General features: G+C 42.7%; 1 long non-coding RNA gene across 1 annotated transcript in view; it reads right to left on the reverse strand.

The window, feature by feature from the left end:
- Positions 1 to 19,242, reverse strand: part of LOC110301806 — a 63,311-nt gene that overhangs the window by 19,576 nt on the left and 24,493 nt on the right. Inside the window, exons 2-3 of the long non-coding RNA XR_002378741.1 lie at positions 10,585 to 10,637; positions 6,562 to 6,691 (exon numbers count right to left, since the gene is read on the reverse strand). This is a non-coding gene — a long non-coding RNA (uncharacterized LOC110301806). The remainder of the gene's footprint in view (positions 1 to 6,561; positions 6,692 to 10,584; positions 10,638 to 19,242) is intronic.

Raw genomic sequence — 19,242 nt, forward strand, 5'->3', positions numbered from 1 at the left:
TTTTGGGATAGCATTGGAAATGTAAATGAGGGAAAATACCTAATAAAAAATTAACAAAAACCAGCATACCAATGCTCCATCCCAGTCAGCAGCTGTCAGAGACAGGCCTGGGAAGACTAGACCAGCTTTACAGCCTCTCCACACAGCTGGATTCTTGTCTTGTAAGATGCCCTACTCCAAGTGCAGCTGGCTTCTCACTTTTGCTGCCATTCGTGCTAACTAACTTACTGTTAAGTCTCTGGTAAGAGTGTAAAAGTCAGAGAAGGTAACATCAAGAAGATAGCCAAAATCCTAGAGCTAGGGACTAATGCTCTGTGTGTGAAAGTAAAAAAACTGAGTCTTGGAGCGAATCTTATCAAACCATTCATCCAGGGTGAAAAATGTAACCCTTGCTCTAGATTCCCCAACAAGGACTGGGTTGTACTCTGCCAACTGTCTCTCTCCTGTCTCTTCCCTTCACCCTTCATTCAGCCCTGCGCTATTTGCAGAAGGCCTCAGAACTTACTTTAATGTAAGCTTTAAAATATAATCAATAGAGAAGTAAATCCTCTTCCAATCCAATACATAAAGCATTTCTCCAGCCTCTCCCTGGATTGCTGGCTCTAGCTGATCCTGGCTGTGGATGTATGGCCTCTCTCCTTCTTCCTTGAAAACACTTTAGGGGTTATATGGTTTTGCGTGTCAACTTGACACAAGCTGGAGTTATCTCGGAGAAGGAGTTATCACAGAGAAAGGAGCTTCCCTTGAGGAAATGCCTCCATGAGATCCAGCTTTAAGGCATTTTCTCACTTAGTGATCAAGGCGGGGGAGGGCCCAGGCCATTGTGGGTGTTGCCATCCCTGGGCTGTTAGTCCTAGGTTCTACAAGAAAGCAAGCTGAGCAAGCCAGAGGAAGCAATCCAGTAAGCAGCAACCCTCCATAGCCTCTGCATAAGCTCCTGCCTCCAAGTTCCTGCCCTGTCTGAGTCCCAGTGCTGACTTCCTTTGGTGATGAATAGCAATGTAGAACTGTAATCTGAATAAAGCTTTTCCTCCCCAACTGGCTTCTTGGTCATGATGTTGGCAGGAGTGCCTTGGTCATGAATACAAACCCTGACTAAGAGAATATGCTCCGTTTTTTTGCCTATGGGCTTTGTTTTTTGTTTGTTTGGTTGGTTGGTTGGTTGATTTTGTTTTGTTTTGTTTTGTTTTTTTCCGAGACACGGTTTCTCTGTTTAGCTCTGGATGTCCTGGAACTCACTCTGTAGACCAGGCTGGCCTCGAACTCAGAAGTCCACCTGCCTCAGCCTCCCAAGTGCTGGGATTAAAGGCGTGCGCCACCACCACCCAGCATGCCTATGGGCTTTGAACGTCACTGTTTGCTCCACTTTTATATTGGAAATCGCCATTACTCTTAGCAATAACTTAGGACTCAGCAATGACTGGATGGGGCTCTGGTGAAGTGCTGTAAAGGGGAGAGAAGCAGGTAGGGATGCTGGGCAGGATGAAGAATAGGGACATATCCTAAATCTCATTACTTTGTCTACATGCCCAGCACTAGGAGAAAATGAGGCTTAAGAAAAACAAGTAATCTGCCCAAGGGAGCTGAACCTAGGAGGGCAAAGATGGCTTTGTACCAGTTAACCCATTCAATGTTTTAGGACCCCTAAAGGAAGGTTGTACAGAGCTGTGGTGAGGGTCACAAGTTCCATGCTGGCTGGATTTTAAACCTGCTCTGCCACTTTGGGATGTGGGACTGTTGATCAAGTAATTAACCTCTCTATGCTTTCCTTTTTCCTTCCTGTAAAGTAGAAACAATGCTGATTCCTTTCCCAATAGGGTATTGCCACAACCGAACATGTTGGAAGCATGCTAGACCTAGCACATACTGACAAGTGTAAACTAGTGTTGGTGCTGTCTCTGCATCTCTCTTTACCTGGCAAGGCACTGTCCCCAAAATTAGACCCTCAGCTGTGAGGGCCTCTTTTGTCTCCACGAATCTGGGTCTAAAACAAATTAGCTTGTCAACTGGTAGTGGGGATAGGAGCCTCCTATACAAGGAGGACTGCTATAACTGCAGCCACATGTAGTGACAGGCAGGGAGTCCCCAACAATTAATTGCTCACCACCATGTCACTGCTGGTGACAAATTTGCAATTACTGTCTTTCAAAAAAGAAAAACATCTCATAGTCTCCCAGCTGTGGTCTCCCTGTCTCTAGCTTAACTTAGATAGGCCTGGGATACAGTGCCTGCCAGTTTCAAAGGGGAAAATAAGCCCACCCTAGCAGATAGACCCTGGCCCAGAATGACAAGTTGGCTTTTCCTGCCTCAGTGATGAATACTGGCCAACTGGAATTCTTCCAATTAAGCCTTGAATTTGGATGGAGGCTGAGAAACAGCGTGGGAAATGAGAGCGTTTCATCTGACATGAAGCAAAAGTCTAAGGCTAGATGAAAACATACAACCTAGGCAATGTTACCCACTAGACATGCTAGATCTGTCTTCTTCAAGAAATACAGAGAGAAGGAGAGGGAGGGGGAGGGGAAGGGGAGGGGGATGGAGAGAGGGAGAGGGAGGAGAGGTTTTTCAAGCGCTCTGTTGTCCAAGAACTCACCACACTCCTGCCTCAGTCTGGAAGTCTGGGCTTTTGCTTCAACGTGTGTGTCAATAGACTTAAGAGAACATTTGGAATAAGGGTGGGGATCCCTGTTGAACAAGCACTCACCACATGTAGGCTTTGCTTGTGTTGTTTGTATTTGAGCTCAGTCTGTACCAGTGTTGCAGAGAGCAGAGTTGGGTAAGCACTGACCCTCTCCAGTACTTTGCCTACAAACAGGTCAGGCTTGACTTGCAAACTCTCCCATCCAGACTCCCAGAGCTGTAGGGCTCCTCCCTGCATCACCTTAGCAGATGAGCAGATATGCTTTGGATCTTGACAAATCTGTCCCAGTTGAGTGACTCACTGCGTAGGTGGGAAAATATAGGGCTGGTCTTGAAGTCACAACCCCAGTTATAAACCTAGTCTCATTGGTGGTCATGCATGGCCTTGAGGAGTGTCTGGTTCTCTCTATCAGTTTTCTTACTTGTCTGATGGACAGAAAATGAGCCCAGAGCCTCCCTGAGCTCATTTGAGCATCAACCTAGCCTGAGTCAAAGTGGCGTCTCTCCTATTAAAACATTCTCTCTCTCTCTCTCTCTCTCTCTCTCTCTCTCTCTCTCTCTCCCCCTCTTTCTCTCTCTCTCTCCAAATCTTACTCTCACCTATATACAATGTGCAGTCAGTGCTCAGTTGGTGATCATGAATGAATAGAGCTACACCTCTTAAAACACAGCATGAGGTGTGAAGGCCGCGTCCTTCACTGTGCTAGCTGACATAGGCTGGGAGAAGCTGCTGTTTGAAAAACTATAAAGCCCAGAGAGCAGATGCCATATGCTAGATACCACTGATTCAAGCAGCAAAGCAGAAACACAAATCCTAGTGCTGTTGAATCAAGAACTAAGTGCCCTGCCCAGTTATTTCAAGAGCAATTCACTCAGATGTCCTGCTTGCTAAACTAAAAGCATGTTCTCTGCACAGAAGTGGCATCATCAAGAACTAACCTGGGGGAAAAGGGTTAAAATCTGGGTCCCTGGGGCTAGAAAGATGGCTTAGTGGTTAAGAGCACTGACTGCTCTTCCAGAAGTCTTGAGTTCAATTCCCAGTAACCACATGGTAGCTCACAATCAACTGTAATGGGATCCTATGCTCTCTTCCAGTATGTCTGAAAACAGCTATAGTGTACTCACATAAATAAAAAAAAAAAAAATGATTCTTTAAAAAATCTGGGCCTCCAACAGGAGCTGTATCAAACCATTCTTCCCTCCTGACTTGTCTCACTTGTGAAGTTAGTGCTGCAGGAGTGAAGGAAAAGGAAGAGCCCTCCTCAGAAAAGGAGAGGGTTTTGCATTTGTCAACTGCTTTGTGCTTCAGAAGCTTGCGGGCCCACAGTCTCCAGCTTTTCCTAGCCAGTGCCTCTATCCTATCAAAACAATGCTCTAGTTTCCTCAGGGGGCAACCCAGGCCTCACCTACATCAGAAAGCTCCTGGGACCACACAGAGGACACTTGCCTTCTCTGAAAGCTTAAAGCTTACAGTACAGACACAACACAGGCATCCATCTATCCCAAAAGTAAAGAAGTGCTTGCAAATATTAACTCTATTATTTAGTCTTCTACCACATCTCCAAAGTTGACCTTTCTCTTAAAAAGAAAAGAGTATTATTTTGTGTATATGAGTATTTGGCTCATCTTTGTGACTGTGCATCATGTGATTGCCTGGTGTCCACAAAGGCCAGAAGAGAGCATCAGATTCCCTGAAACTGGAGTTGCAGATGGTTGTGAGCCACCCATGTGAGTGCTGGGAATGGAGCCCAGGTCCTGTAGGAAAACAACTAGTGCTCTTCCCTGTTGGGCCATCTCTCTCTGGTCCAGGAGAAGAAAAAAACCTTCACATACAATTTTTAGCTATGAGTCTCTCTCCTCCATTTTTTCATACCCCTGTTCCAAGAAAAGGTCACAAGGTAAAGAAGGAGAATCAAGTACAAATGAGGTCAAGAGGACCAAGATAGAAGGGGCTCTACACAGTAAACCCAAGAAGAACACTCTTCTTGAGTGGCAAGTGCTGGCACTAAAGTACACTGTCCAACCAGGGGCTGGCTGGCCAGTGATCCTGGCCAAATCCCCCATGCTGAGTCAGGGATCTGCATCTGCTGCTCAATGTCTGCTGACTCTGAAAATGCTATGCAATAATTACCCACCAAGTGCCAGGTTATTTCTGTCTCCAGCAGGAGGACAGAACAGGAGAGGCAGAGTCCAGAAATAGCAAAAGCAATTAGCTGGCTGGCTTCAGAGGGCATAATTACTGTGTAGAAATTGGACCTGGCCAGGGGAATCTCAGCCTAGTTACTTGGCCCATGAGAAAAGGGCATCAGCAGGCCCTTCCTGACCCTAACACCCAAAGTATAGGCCAGACATTAGCAGTCGAGGTATCTCCTTTATACAGGAACTTTGTAGACCCAGAGCCCAAACAACTGAGGAGCCATGCCTAGAATATATCCCATGATGGACTTGGAGGGCCTCAGTGATGTATGTTGAGTTTTCTATTGTCATCACAAAGAACTCATTTAAACCAGAAAAACACAAGTCCATATGGCCACTGCTTTCTTCTTTGTGGTGAGTTCCTGTTTGCAGTTCCTGAATAAAGTCAGCTTCCTAGGTGTCAAGCATAAGTGTCAATGAGGTGATAAATTGGCTGCCAGCATTTATGCAGAAGCTCCCATGGACAGAGGTGTGAATGAGAAACTGGAGGTAAGAAAGCTCAGCGCTCCCTCATCTCTACACTGGAGCAATAACTTTCCTGCTGAGGAGAGGCATTATAGAAGGTTCAAGTCAGGCTTATTCAGCAGCCATGGACTATGAAGTCTGAAGGGGAGGAGCTTCCTAGGAACAACAGTCTGCAGAGCAAACCTGAAGTTCCCAGTCTATGTGGCTTACTTGCTCTCAGCTTGATTCTACTCTCGCTTCTGCATCTTGGCAATATGTAGAACACCATCTGCCCAGCTCTCTAGATCCTGCCATGAGGACTCCAAGGAGAGAGTCAAATCACTAGTCCAGGCTGTCTCATAGCCTCCCTTCTAGCTCCCTCTGCCATTGTTGAACATAGTAGTTGGGGAATGGGAGAAGACAGTGTAGATATGGAATTAAGCCCAAATTCAACTGTGGACTGCTGTCTGGACTCATGCCTGAGGCTCAGGTTAGTCTCTGGACAGGTGGAATGTTACCAGGATAAAGGCAGACAATTGTCTCAGAAACCTGATGGAGGCTGTCCATCTATTCCATTCAAGGATCCCCTGCTGATGTAGAACCATTAAGGTACCTTCCTCAGTGGAAGTCCAAACTCACCTCACTAGAGACTTGTGTCCATGTAGTCACTGTCTCTAGATACCCAGGCATCTTCAGCCATTCTAGGCCAGAAGACTCCAAATCCCTGCCTGGAGCTCACATGCTTCTCAATTGGATCCCTATTCCAAGGAGTGAACAAGGGCCAATGTACTGTCATCATAAGGAACCAGAGGCCATATGCTATGAGAGGCAGATTTGGAGAAGGATGAAATTTAGAGTTCTGGAATTCTAGTCCTGATTCTGCTTGCTTTGTGAAATCCCAGGTACAACATTTCTCATCTTGGAAGTTAGTACTCTATGTCTTAAATGGGACAGGATAGGTTGCTACAAAGAAAGTGCTTTCTGCCCAGATCCCACCCTAAGCATTATCCCTAAGCCCTTAGCCATAAATAAGACAAAGCACTCATAAAGGTTGTAAGACCAACCTGCCACAAAACACAAGGAACTGTGGCTTGTGAGACTTTCTGGTCCCTTTTCTTCTTACTGACAAGCCAGTCTCAGAAAGGCTATATTCACTCCTTTGCCCCCCAGCTGAGCCCGACTCTCCAGCCTGAAGCAGAACATCCCATATTGTGCCTGCCTGCTGTAGACACTGTGAATAATGGAGTGCCATGTTTGTCTAATGGATTTATCACTACTTACGAATGCAGCTTCATCAACAATAGCAGGTGGAAATCGATGTCAAGGCAGCTAAGTGAGCTGCATACTCCCACTCAGCTTGGCATATATTGATGGTCTTTTGTCCACTTGGCATTTTGAACCCAATGTGGATCTGAAAATAGAAATAAAAATTCCTCTGGTTCTTCTAGTAGACAGTCCTTTGGCTCCTTCTCAGGGTAGGGTGTGGGAGCTAAGTGCACCTCATCAGCACTTGTCTCTTACCCTGGAACTCAAAGAAAATTCCTCTTAAGAACAAAGGGAAAAGGATTCTCTGGGGGACCCTGATTGGTTCAGACAAACACAATCAAAACCATCCTAAGCAGATTCGGGAGACCACTCACCCTGTACAGAACCAATGTCTTCCTGAGCATGTTGGAGTGTGTGTGTGTGTGTGTGTGTGTGTGTGTGTGTGTGTGTGTGTGTGTTTAATTGGGGCTACTAAAGTTTGAGTTGATGTATTATTCATAGTTCCTTAAAGGATCAGAACTGATAGAATGAATCTATATGTTAAATGGAGATTTATTAGATTGACCTACATGATATGGTCTGGGTAGTTGGGTAGTTCAACAATTACTGACTCACATGGAGAGCTTCTCGGTTCATGGGGGCTCTAGCTATCAAGTCAAATCAGGTACTGAAGGCCTGAAGAAGTTAGTTCTAATAGGAGTAACAGGAGAGATGAATTTCACAGCAAAGGTGAAGGAAGCAGGCACAAAGTCGTTTCCTTCTTCCATGTCTTTTCATCTGTGCTGTCACCAGAAGATGCTGCCCACATTTGGGATGAGTCTTCCCACTTCCAATAATCTGATCAAGAAAATCTCTCATTGGAGGGCATAGTGGCTAGTACTATGAACGATTACAGATCTACTCAAGTTGGCAATCAAGATTAGCCTTTACAAGCTTGCCCCTTTTCAAATGGACACCAATCACATTTCTTTATGGCACATTTAATTTCCAAATGAACATAGTAACAAAGTCAACATTCTTTCAACATGATGTAACTATCCCTTCCTTTTTTTAAAGAATATGTGTCAAAGTCCATTGATGAATTATGACCCTTTATTTGAAAATAAAAATTTAGAAAGCTTAACAACTGATACTATCCCGATCAGTGTTATATTACATAGTAAAATGGATGGAAGAGAACACAAATATCTGCCTAACATATGTGTATGTATGCACAAACATGAGACTAACAATAAAAGAGACAGAAATATTTATGTCAATTTCAGTTCTTATTTCTGCAACGTCATGTGGACTTATCTGATACAAATTTATAATTACCCTTTCTCCTGCATATTCTGTATTTCTTCCACCCTCTGAAATTACCACAATGAGCCTTTGTTATTTCCTACATAGGTGACATATTATTACCACTGAAGGGTCTGGGTTCTTTTCCACCTTGCCTGGATTAGTTTGTTGTAGATTCCCACTGACCTTACAAGCTATGTGTAGTGGTAAAAATAAGAATGACTGCATAGGTTCATGTGTTAGAATGCTTAGTCCCCAGAGAATGGCACTGTTTGAAAGGATTAGAAGGATTAGATGGTGTAGCCTTCTTGGAGAAAGAGTATCACTAGGGGTGGGCTTTGAGGTTTCAAAAACCTATGCCAAACCCAGTCTCTCTCTCTCTCACTCTCTCTCTCTCTCTCTCTCTCTCTCTCTGTGTGTGTGTGTGTGTGTGTGTGTGTGTGTGTGTGTGTGTGTGTGTGTGTGTGTGTGTAAAATAGGAACTAGTCTGCTTTATGGTACAACACAGAACTCTAAAATCTGAAAGCTGGATTTAGCAGAACCTTTGTCCCAGGTGAATGAGAACTTTTTTCTCCCATCCCTCTTTATTTCATTTTGAGATAAACAAGGATGGCTCTTGGATTTGTGACAACATTTCTGCCAATAAAGGAAAACAAGAAATTAGAAGTATGATTAGTGGTTCTTTTATTTGTAATTTATCTCACCTAACAAAACTTGATGCAGCTGAGGATACTTCTAGACTTGAAGCTAATACACATATAGTGATGTGTAAATAAAACCAACATACTTTTTGGTATTGGCAAATACTTTCTCCTTTTGGAACTTGTTTACTGTCTGTAAAGTGGGGAATTTGGGATTAAATTATCTTCCAAGATCCTTCAAGAAATACAGTTCAATAACTATATTTCTGAAAATAATTTAATAACATTTAAAATGTTAGTAACAGGAAATATCAGTATTTTAAAAAGAGATTAGAAACCATATGGAGAAAGTTTTTAAAAATTTACCCAAAGCTATCAAACTCAGGCTTTAAATCTACCTCAGTGCTGCCTGGCAACAAAGTCACTCTGATTATATCTTATATAAACTCATTCTCATAAAGTACCACACCCAATGATGAGGTCCTTCCAGGGCACAACAACTTGTACATACCAATAGATGTATATAGGTTGGTTTGTTTTAGTGTGCTATTATACTACTTGTATGGGTGGATCTACCATCTGACAAATCATGATAGGACTCCTCTATCATTTTTTGAACCTGAGAGAAAATAATAGTTCTGAAAATAAAACTCTAGGATGTCCCAGTAAAGTTGAGTTACATACAATATAAATATCTAGAAATGAAAACTACTTCCTATAAGTTCCCATAAGTTCTTCTGTTCCTTTTTTATCTCATTTAGATCTTAGTAAATATTTTACTTTCTAGCCTTTGTATAACCCTTTAACATAGGCAGTTCATTTTTTTAAATCTACTTTCATATTGATTTCTGTTCTTAACAAATGTAGTCTACTTGGAAGTCTCTTTAATGACACAAAGATAGTGCAGATAAGACTAGAGGAGAAAGGAAGTGATCAAGTTGGAAGGCTCACATGTTGAGCTAGGACAAACTGTAAGCACCATCATTTTTCATTAGGATCTTCTTCAAAGAGCCTCTCCAGGCCTGTGAGGTTGAAAGTAATGGGTATGCCTGGTGTCTCATAAAATGGTTGTTCCAGAGAAGCGGTGAAGGCCATTTTATTTTGCTTTGCTTTTGAGTCAGGGTCTTACTATGTAGACCAGACTGACCTTGCATTTAACCTTTGCCGCCTGAATGCTGAGATCTCAGGTGAGATGCACATGGTCTTAGTGTGTGGGATAAAAACTTGACTGGGAATAGTGGTTAGGGATAGAGGTTAGCTAAAATTAATAGGGATTTCTGGATGTCATGGTGGCACCTAGTAGTCACCTTCGCAAATGGACTCATCCATCTATCATTTTCTCTTTTTTTATTTTTTATTAGGTATTTTCTTCATTTACATTTCCAGTGCTATCCCAAAAGTCCCCCATACCCTCCCCCCCCACTCACCTACCCACCTACTCCCACTTCTTGGCCCTGGCATTCCCCTGTACTGAGGCATATAAAGTTTGCACTACCAATGGGCCTCTCTTTCCAATGATGGCCAACTAGGCCATCTTCTGATATATATGCAGCTAGAGACACGAGCTCCGGGNATTTTGCATAATTAGAAAGCAGTTTTCATAATTCATGTGAATTCATTATTTTTTCTTTTCTCTGTGTCATCTGCTATACACAAACACAACTTATGCTCTTTCTCCCTCCCTCCCTCCCTCCCTCCCTCCCTCCGTGTCTGTGTCTATGTGTGTATGTTTCTATGTGTGTGTTGCTCTCTTTCCGTCTTCCTGTGGATAAGAGTGTAGCTTTCAGGTACTGTTCCAGTGTCATGCAAGCTATCATGCTCCCTGCCATGATGATAATGCTGAAAGCAAGATCCCAAATGCTTTCCTTTATAAGAGCTGCCTTGATTATGATGTCATTTCAAAGCAATAGAACAGTGATTAAGACAACATAGTAACACCAAGAAACACCCTAAAGGATCTCCTGAACTCCAGACATAATCTTCTTACCTCTTTTGTAGAGAAGTTTAATGTCCTTAGGGCAGTCTGAATCAAAGCAACTCCCACACTCCCTCTGAAACTAGAATATCGAGACCAGCACAACATAAAGTCAGAGAATAGGAAGCAAAAACTTACCAACTGGATCATTAGGGGTGATGGTGATTGCCCATAATTCCTGGATTAGTGTGCTATGGTTTTAGGAGAAATAATAACATATATTAGACAATGATTCAAAGCACAGACTGCCATCTGATGAGCCCTGCCCCAGCCCTCTGTACTGGTGTCACCTAATTGGCTCTGTGCATGTGTCTTTACAAAGTCATTCCATCATTTTATCAAGCCAGATGCTCAGGACAGTGGAGGACATAATAATACCAGTGAATTCCATGAACATGAGCCCATTTTTTTTAATTGTGAATTTCTTGGTCAGAAGCAATGCTGTGTAATATACCAAGATGGTTGATAAGACATTCTGTAAGCCAATGGGTGTTAGTTTTGCCAGAAACATTATAAACAAGAAAGGCAAATCCAGAAATAGCAAAAGTATTTATTCTGGAAATAAAGCACTGAGATTCCCATAATGAATGTGATACAATGTAATAAACCTACTACTAGGTCACTAACTAGTAGATGGTGCCACAATGGTGGCTCAATGTTGGTTTCCACTGTTAGCAAAACTTTCACTCAGCACCTATAACCAGATCAGCTTCGGTAATACAAGTCCATGTTGTTAATCCCATGCATATTCTCTGTTTCAGCCATCATGGCTACTTTGTTTGTGAGCCCGCTGAGAAATGACAGAAATGGCCAGAGAAAGAGACCAACTGTCCACTGAATGGATCATCCTATATACTTGATTATTGAACTCCTTCTTCAATGAAGTCACATTTTGATGAGTATTTACATTGGACATAATCATATTCTTAGCCTTTTTCCATTTGGGGAAATTTAGCTACATATATCTTACCCAAATATATCTCCTACCAATTTTTTAGTCATGTTTCCCAAGTGTTTGACCATCTAACCAGACCATTGTACATAGCCCATGAATCAGTATATAATCACATCTGGCAACTTCTCTTTCCAATGCAAAGTTGACCATGCAAAGTTATTCCCACTGTGAAGAGTTTCCTTCATCACTGTCCTTCAGGGTTGTTACAGAAATCGCCTGTAATGCTGCAACTATCTACTTTTGAATGGTTCCTGCATATGCACAGAACAACCCATCTGTAAGCCTGCTCCTAGTCTTCTTTTCCTCCATTAACCGACCATAGAAAACACACCCTCAGGCCATAGATGAAATCTGGGAGCAGAAAGCATTGTAACTAGAGTAGGAACCATAGGCATTTTGGGAAATTCTCAATGTAACTTGTTTGTACCTACTTGACCTACTTGGGCCTAATCATGTTTATATACTTCTGTTTGATGATTGATCACTTCTGTGTCGATCACACTTTATGTCTTGGTAAGTTAGATAACAGCCAGCTGATGGGTGGGCAGCTCAGGTCACATGGTAATGTTTTGACCCATTGTCAAAAATGTAGTATTGTATTAATCGAGGTCATGAAGTAGGTCAAGCAATATCTTTCAAAGGAAGATTTGTCTGAGAGAGCCTTGCTCCAAAATTCTAAGAGTCCCTGCTGTGATTCACCAATAAGGTCTTGCCAGAGAGCATCCTTAACTAGTGTTGAAGACCTGGAGAATCCCTGCATGGCTGGTGTCTTCAGTCTATGTTAGAAACCTGAAATAAACTGGCTTTAGTAACATCAAGTGAATGCCAGAGCAATGGGATAGATCAACTCACCAGTGACAGTGAAAGCAAGCAAACAAAAAGCAAAATTCCCATCCTTAACGTCTTTTTATCTGAGTTACTACCAGAAACTTCCATCCACATATGGGGTGGGCTTCCCATTTCAAATAATCTGAGGAAGAATGTCCCTCCCGGTGTGCTCAGCAGCTTGCAATGCTATTTGATCCTAGGTCCAGTCTCATTGACAGTCAAGATTACATGTCTGAGTTGGAAGGTTTTAGTTTAGTTTTAAATACAATATTTTTGTTTATTCTTTGAGAATTTCATGCATGCATACAATGTATCTTAACCATACTCAGGCCTATTGCTTTCCCTAACTCCTAACAGAGATTACCCACAAACCCCTCCCAACAAACTCTATTTTTTAAGACTTATCCACAAGTCCACAGTTTTAAATGACGTATTTGTGGATGTGACTGTGTCTGCTGGAGCACAATGAAATTATCAAGGCCTACAACCTTAAGGAAAATTGACTTTCTTTTCTCCAGAAGTCATGTTCTCACTCTCTCCATCATGCCCATTGTGTGTGTGTGTTTCTGTGTATCTGACTATATCTGTGAGATGTGTGTTTGTCTGTCTGCCTGTCTCTGTGTGTATCTCTCTCTGTGTCTCTCTGACTCTGTGTGTGTGTGTGTGTGTGCGCGCGAGCGCGCGCGCGTGTGTGTGTGTTTGTGTGTATGTGTGTATCTCTCTGTCTTTCTGTCTCTCTCTCTAGTGTGTGTGTGTGTGTGTGTGTGTGTGTGTGTGTGTGTGTGTGTAAGTGCTTATGCCATGGCATGGTCAGATAACTTTTAGGAGTCAGGAGTCAAGAGTCAGTCTTTTCCTTCTGTGTGATTTCCAGTGAAGTGAAAAGTTCCCAGGCTTGTACAGTAAGCGCCCTTTTTACTCACTGAACCGTCTCACCACTCTGAGTTGGATGTTGCTTAGAAAATCTGCATTAGTATATAGAAAGGCAAACAGAAGAAGAAATGCTGTGAAGCCTTACAAGTCATTCATTTCTGATTGTTCAAGTATGTTCTCCACACCCACTGCAGCTCTTCAATGTGCTCAGTGTCTCTTGGGAAACATAAGAAAGACAATGAATGATCCCTTTGGAATCCGCTGCAGATGGCAAGCCCTGAAGATGCTTCAGATTAATTTTATTTATGAAAATCATCTATTATAGGCAAGTTCTTATGAGAATTTCTGGGGAGTGGGGTGGGAAAGGAGGTAGGGATGATAGAGGGCTTCCTCATTTGCTCTCTTGTTTTGTAATAAGAACCTTTATCATAGATGTTACTTCAGACTCTAACAATGACCCCCAGGGTTGATGTTATTACCTAGATTTAGAAATGAGAAAACACAAAAGCAACTTTCCCTAAACTCTGCAAGCAGCGAAGAGCTAAGTTGGAATTTAAATTTAGGCTTGTCTAGCACCCACGCTCAAGCTCTTTGCACGCTGAGAAGCAGCAAGGCAGATGTTAGTACTGCTCCACCTGACAACTTGGAAGATGTCCACAACCATTTCTTGCAATAATCAAAAGGTTTTCAAACACCAGTATGCTTGATGACCTCTTGAAAGCTATAAGGCACAGAATTCTAACCCCACCTAATATGTGTCTTCTCCAGGACATCTGGACATGTGTATCTCAAAGATACACATTTTTTTTATAAGTACCCAGGTGGTATTAATGTTCTTGGTCCAGGAACCCTGTTTTGAAAGTCATCACTGCAAATGCCACATCCTCGTACTAAAGAGCTAAAGACACACCACAGTACTTCAGTGAAGTTGCCACTGAAAGTTTCAGGGTATCACCAGAGGGTTGGTCCTATCTCCCTGGAGCCCCCACTGCCATCTGGTGGGAAAACAGGCTCTGTGCCCCAGTGCTCTCAAAATTCATGAGCCCCACAGGCTCCCTCCATGTGGACCTAGCTAAGTTCTCTCTGCCACCCTCCCTTTCTTGTTCTTAATTAAGATTCCTTCCTTCCAGATGGCAATGTGCCTTACTCTTCTGTCTTCTTTGCTTCTCTGATGGAGGCAGAGTGATGATTCTGTCTTATTTTAAAAGGTGTAGGAGGGCAGAGTGTATATCTGTGGGAATATCTTATTGCTGAAATCACATTTCCCCCAAAGTATTCATGTATATTAGATAGATGTACAAGGAAGGAATGGGAGGCCCCAGTCCTACTTTACAGTTGGGGATTTGAAGTCAATTCAACGCAGGTTTAACACCTAATACTACTATTGGCAGCTTTTCTGCAAATGAATGCTTATTGCACTATCATAATAAGCACAGGTATGTTTCACCTGGCCCCCATGTAATCCTTCGAGGTATTAGTCATTATTGAGAGTTATCACAAATACATCATAGCTTCATAGTTTCCAAGTCCTGTCGCTATCTCATTTAATCCTCCAAACGACCCCATGGGTATCACAATATCAGGTGTAAACTCAAATCCATGACTAGTGCCACACTTGCTGTAAGTATTGACATCATAGCCTCAGGCTTCTAGATTTCTACGATGATGGTTTCACCCACTCCAACCTCTGACCACCTAATGGTCCAGCATGCTCATGAGACATTCAAAGCATTCTGTTGGTTCTGCAGTTAAATGCTACAACCTTCGGGGCTTGAATGTTCCCATTTCTGAGGTCCATGTCATAAAAACATAGTCTTCAAATTAATATGTTCATGGAAGTTGGAGCTGTGGCCTTTGGGTGCAATTAGGGCTAGATGAAAATATGACAATAACACTGCCATGAAGGTTTAATAATTTATCAGAAAAGGAAGGGTGATTTGTGCTATCATGCTTTCCCTGTTTCACCATGTGATGCCCTCCACCATGTTATGATATGACACCCAGGATGGTCTTATCTTCATATTAATCATAATATTAATGGGTTTATCAGAAAACGAAGGTTGACTTGTGCTATCATACTTTCTTGGTCTCAGCATGCAATGTCCTCCACCATGTTATAAAGGAGCAAAATAAAGCCCTTAACAGATGTTGACATCTTAATCTTAGACTTTGAGCACCCAATATTGTGAGAAATAAACTCCTTTGTAATTCACCCTGCCTATAGTTTTCTGTTAGTGACTAAAAAACAAAATTAGGTAATCCCCTGCTTTCCCATGAGCTCTCGGGACTGAAGACATTTTTTCAAGATTGCACAGTCTAATCCGCATTTGAGGAGAATCCAAAACCACAAGTTGTAGTTCCCTGTTAGTCATTGCCTTCAGATGGGCCAAAGTAGGATGCCATAGAACAGATCTCTAGGAGCCTTCTGGGTCTCTGTGGGTCTGTCTCCTAGGCCCTTTGAATACTCTCAGAGGTAAGGGTGCTTCTCAGAGCACCTGCCACAGATGTATTCTTTTTGTCTTTGAATTGTTTTTTGCAACAGTAATATGCATCCATACAGTCCTGGGCTAACATCGTCTTTCTGGAGAACAGGGAGTGATGGTGAAAAGGAACTCAGAAAGGGCATTAGCTAGCAAGTAAGAGGAACAGTTAGAGTATGTAAGGAAAAGACAACAAATCCTGGCACAAGTGTGACATCTTGGAGCTCCCTGATAGCTAACATGCTTCCTGACTATTTTCCCAGGCTCAAGTGAGAAGAGCCAAGATGAAAAGGGAAGGTCAGGTAAGATCTGTCCATGATCCTTAGGAATGCCCTTAAGACTCTGGGCTTGTTTTTCAACCTGTGGGCACTGTGACCATTTTAAGACAGAGGTGGGTGAGCTGCAGACGACAAAACTGAGTGCCAATCTCCTTCCAGCCACCCAAAGAGCCTGATGCCAGAAGGAATGGAGGAGGCACCATATGCTTGGTGCAAGCTCTTCAGCTTGCTTCATTCTCCACAAGCTGCTTTCTTGACAATGTGTGTCTGCCTGTCTCTTTAGGAGACTTGAAGAATGAGATACATATTCATTCATCACCCAGAAGGGAAAGCAAGCCAAAACCTTCCCTGCAGTGGCTCACCAGCTCCAGAGAACCAGTCCTTCTGGCTACTAGAAAACATTGCTTCTCCAGAAGTTGGCTGCTTCTGAAGGAAAGAATGAAAAAGGTGCTTGATATGACCCCACTAGTAAATAATGAAAAAGTGACATCCAGGTAGGATGGAGTCATAATAGACAGCATGTGGAAATGGTAGTCATGCCCTGTTGTCATGTTACATGGATTTCTCACTGGGTGTGTGAAGACTGTATAAGCAGGACTCACAGTTTTCTGCTAGTTTCCAGAAGACAAAACAGCAGCCAACTGGTAAAAGATTAGAGAATGTAACTATTGACTCAGTAAAAGAAATCGCAATTATACTCTGAAGAGGTGAGAAATTTTCCACTCAGAAGTTTAAGCAGCGATGTGGATTGTCAGACAGGAAGTGATGAGTGAAACAGGTTGTCTACCCAAGAGGTAGACTGATCAAGATGAGTGTCTCTCCATGCTGAAACTGAACTTCAGACTCCAGTTCCTAGGATTTGACTCAGGTGAGCTGGTCCCACTGCTTACCTATAGCCCATTAACTAGCTCAGAAGCTATGGCAGAGGACCAACATATACCCTGATAATGCCTCATCGAAGCCCCTGGCTGCAAAGAGCACACAATGAAGCCAGGAGATATGACAAACTCATAAATGATTAGAGGCCAACAATTGATCCATCAACATGGCCAATATGTCTGATACAACACACCCAACTAAGGGCACAATACTGGGGTTGTGAACAAATGGAGAGGTGGGAAAGCGGAATCTTCATAACCAATCCAACAGAAACATGCATCCTATCTAGATTGTTGACAGTTTTGTGGGTAAGGGTAGGCAGTGTCAAAATACTAAGAGGCTGGGCATGGAGGCAGAAACAGGAGGATCTCTGTACATTAGGGGCCAGCCTGTCTATATAGGGAGTTCCAGGACAGCCCAGACTACATAAAGAGACCTGACTCAAAAAATATTAAGAAGAGAGAGCCTTAATTTCTGACACTAAAGGCTGACATCTGCTCATATTTCAGAGCGGTTCCTGCTTCATTTCTTGAGAATTATCTCTTTGTTTCCTTGGCTATTTTCTTTTTCAGTGTTTCTTTTATTTATGAGTCTCTTTGGGAGACCGGGGAGACTTTGACCTTCATCAGCCATCAGAATTCCAAATATCTTCCCCGATTTTGTTGTTTGGATTTGTTTATAGTAGGATTTACTTTGCAGGATTTTTGCCGGTTCTTACATAATTAAAATTGCCACGATTAATGATTTCTAGCTTTTATTTGTTTGTTGAATGTCATCCTTAGAAAGTCCTGCCCATCCGGAGACTGCAAATAATTATCCATGTTTTAATTTTTCTTATAATTACATGGTTTCATATTTTAACCTTCAAAATGTTGATCCACTTGGAAAGTGTATTGAGACGTCTATTAATATCCTAGTTGTAGCTTCAACAGCAATTTCCTCAGCCAGTTGCATTATTATGCCAACACCACTTACTCAATAAACCATCCTTTTCTCACTAATTTAAGGGTAGTGGAGAGAGTTCTTCATGTCGCTCTAAATTTCTCCCATGCATCTGGTGCTATTTTGAGACTTTACATCCTGTGCCATTGATCAGACTTCCTATCCAGTCACCCACACCACACCTGCTATTTCTTCCAGCCTTAAACTCTAAGTGCAGTCCTCACCACCTGCCACCACACATCTGTTTTCAGATTTCCTGAGCTATCGATGCTTGTTTATTTTTTCCATGTGAATCTTAGGTAATTTTTCAAATCGAATCTCAAAACATGCCATTTTGTTAATCCATTTGAGATCAAGCAGTTCAACAAGAGACAACCTACAACTTCATATTAAGGCTTACATCTGTAGTAATTAGGAAATGAGCCCTGTGGTGAAGCTTGCATGCCCGGGCTTTTCCACCAGCATCTCTGACTAACAGCAGGCTGAGGTAGCTGGCAGCACACTAGAACCATGTGGCTCTAAGTGGTTTCTGTCTTTCTCCTCTGCCCTTCTTGGGGCTGGCTCCCATCCTCTGGGTCACCCCATCCAAAATATGCAACATGATAGCTGAGCTATACCCCTGATGTCCCTATTCCAGTAAGGAAGACAGTAAAAGGCAAAGTGGCCCTGTGCCAGTCACTTGCCGCCCCCACCCTCCACCCCCTCTTTGAAGGAGATTTCTTGGAAATCCAATTACCAAGTGTCACTAGCATAGCAAAAGTACAGTCTTCCAGAGAGCTGGAAAATGTGGTCATTTCAGCTGGGCACACCAGGCTAAAATCAGATTGTTCTTACTGAGAGGATGGAAGCAAACTGAGGAAGCTGGGTGCAGACTCTTTTCCCTGCAGTGGAAAATAAGAGCTGTTGCCCAATCTCCAGGTCTATTACTTCTTTGGCACTCTCTCACCTGTGTCTCATTGCCACCGCACCACTGAAACTTCTATTGACTACTGCCTTTCCAAATTGGCCAACCAGAGTTGGATGTTGGCACACCATTGCAGCACCTCAGTAGCACGTGACCAATTGTCAAATTTCCCTTGCAAAGCCCTCTGTGGTGTGGTCGAGGACACTTGTGTTGCCTTCCTTTGACCTGATCAGCTGCTCCAGCCCATTCTCCTTGGCTCTTACATCCTCTAGATGCTCTGTTTAATCAAATCTGCTATAGTTTGGATTTTATATGTCTCCCAAAGACTCATGCATTAAAATCTTGATCTCAGAAATGGCACCATTAGGAGTGGGTAGAAAATTTAGAGGAGGGACCCAATGCCTAGTGGAAGATAGATAGTTAAGGGACCAGAGGTACTCTTTAAAGCAATATCTTCCCTCCCTCCCCTCCTCTCTCTCTCATTCAACATGTGATTGTTTTGCTCCATGAAAACTCATGAGATGGTATACTACCATTTGCTTTGTCACCAGGACTGAGCTAATGCAGGTGCCAGTGACCTCAAACTACCAAACGGTGTTAGGTAAATGTTTTCTCTCTCTCTCTCTCTCTCTCTCTCTCTTTCTCTCTCTCTCTCTCTCT

The sequence above is a fragment of the Mus caroli genome, chromosome 9 (assembly GCF_900094665.2).
Source record: "Mus caroli chromosome 9, CAROLI_EIJ_v1.1, whole genome shotgun sequence".
NCBI lineage: Eukaryota > Metazoa > Chordata > Mammalia > Rodentia > Muridae > Mus > Mus caroli.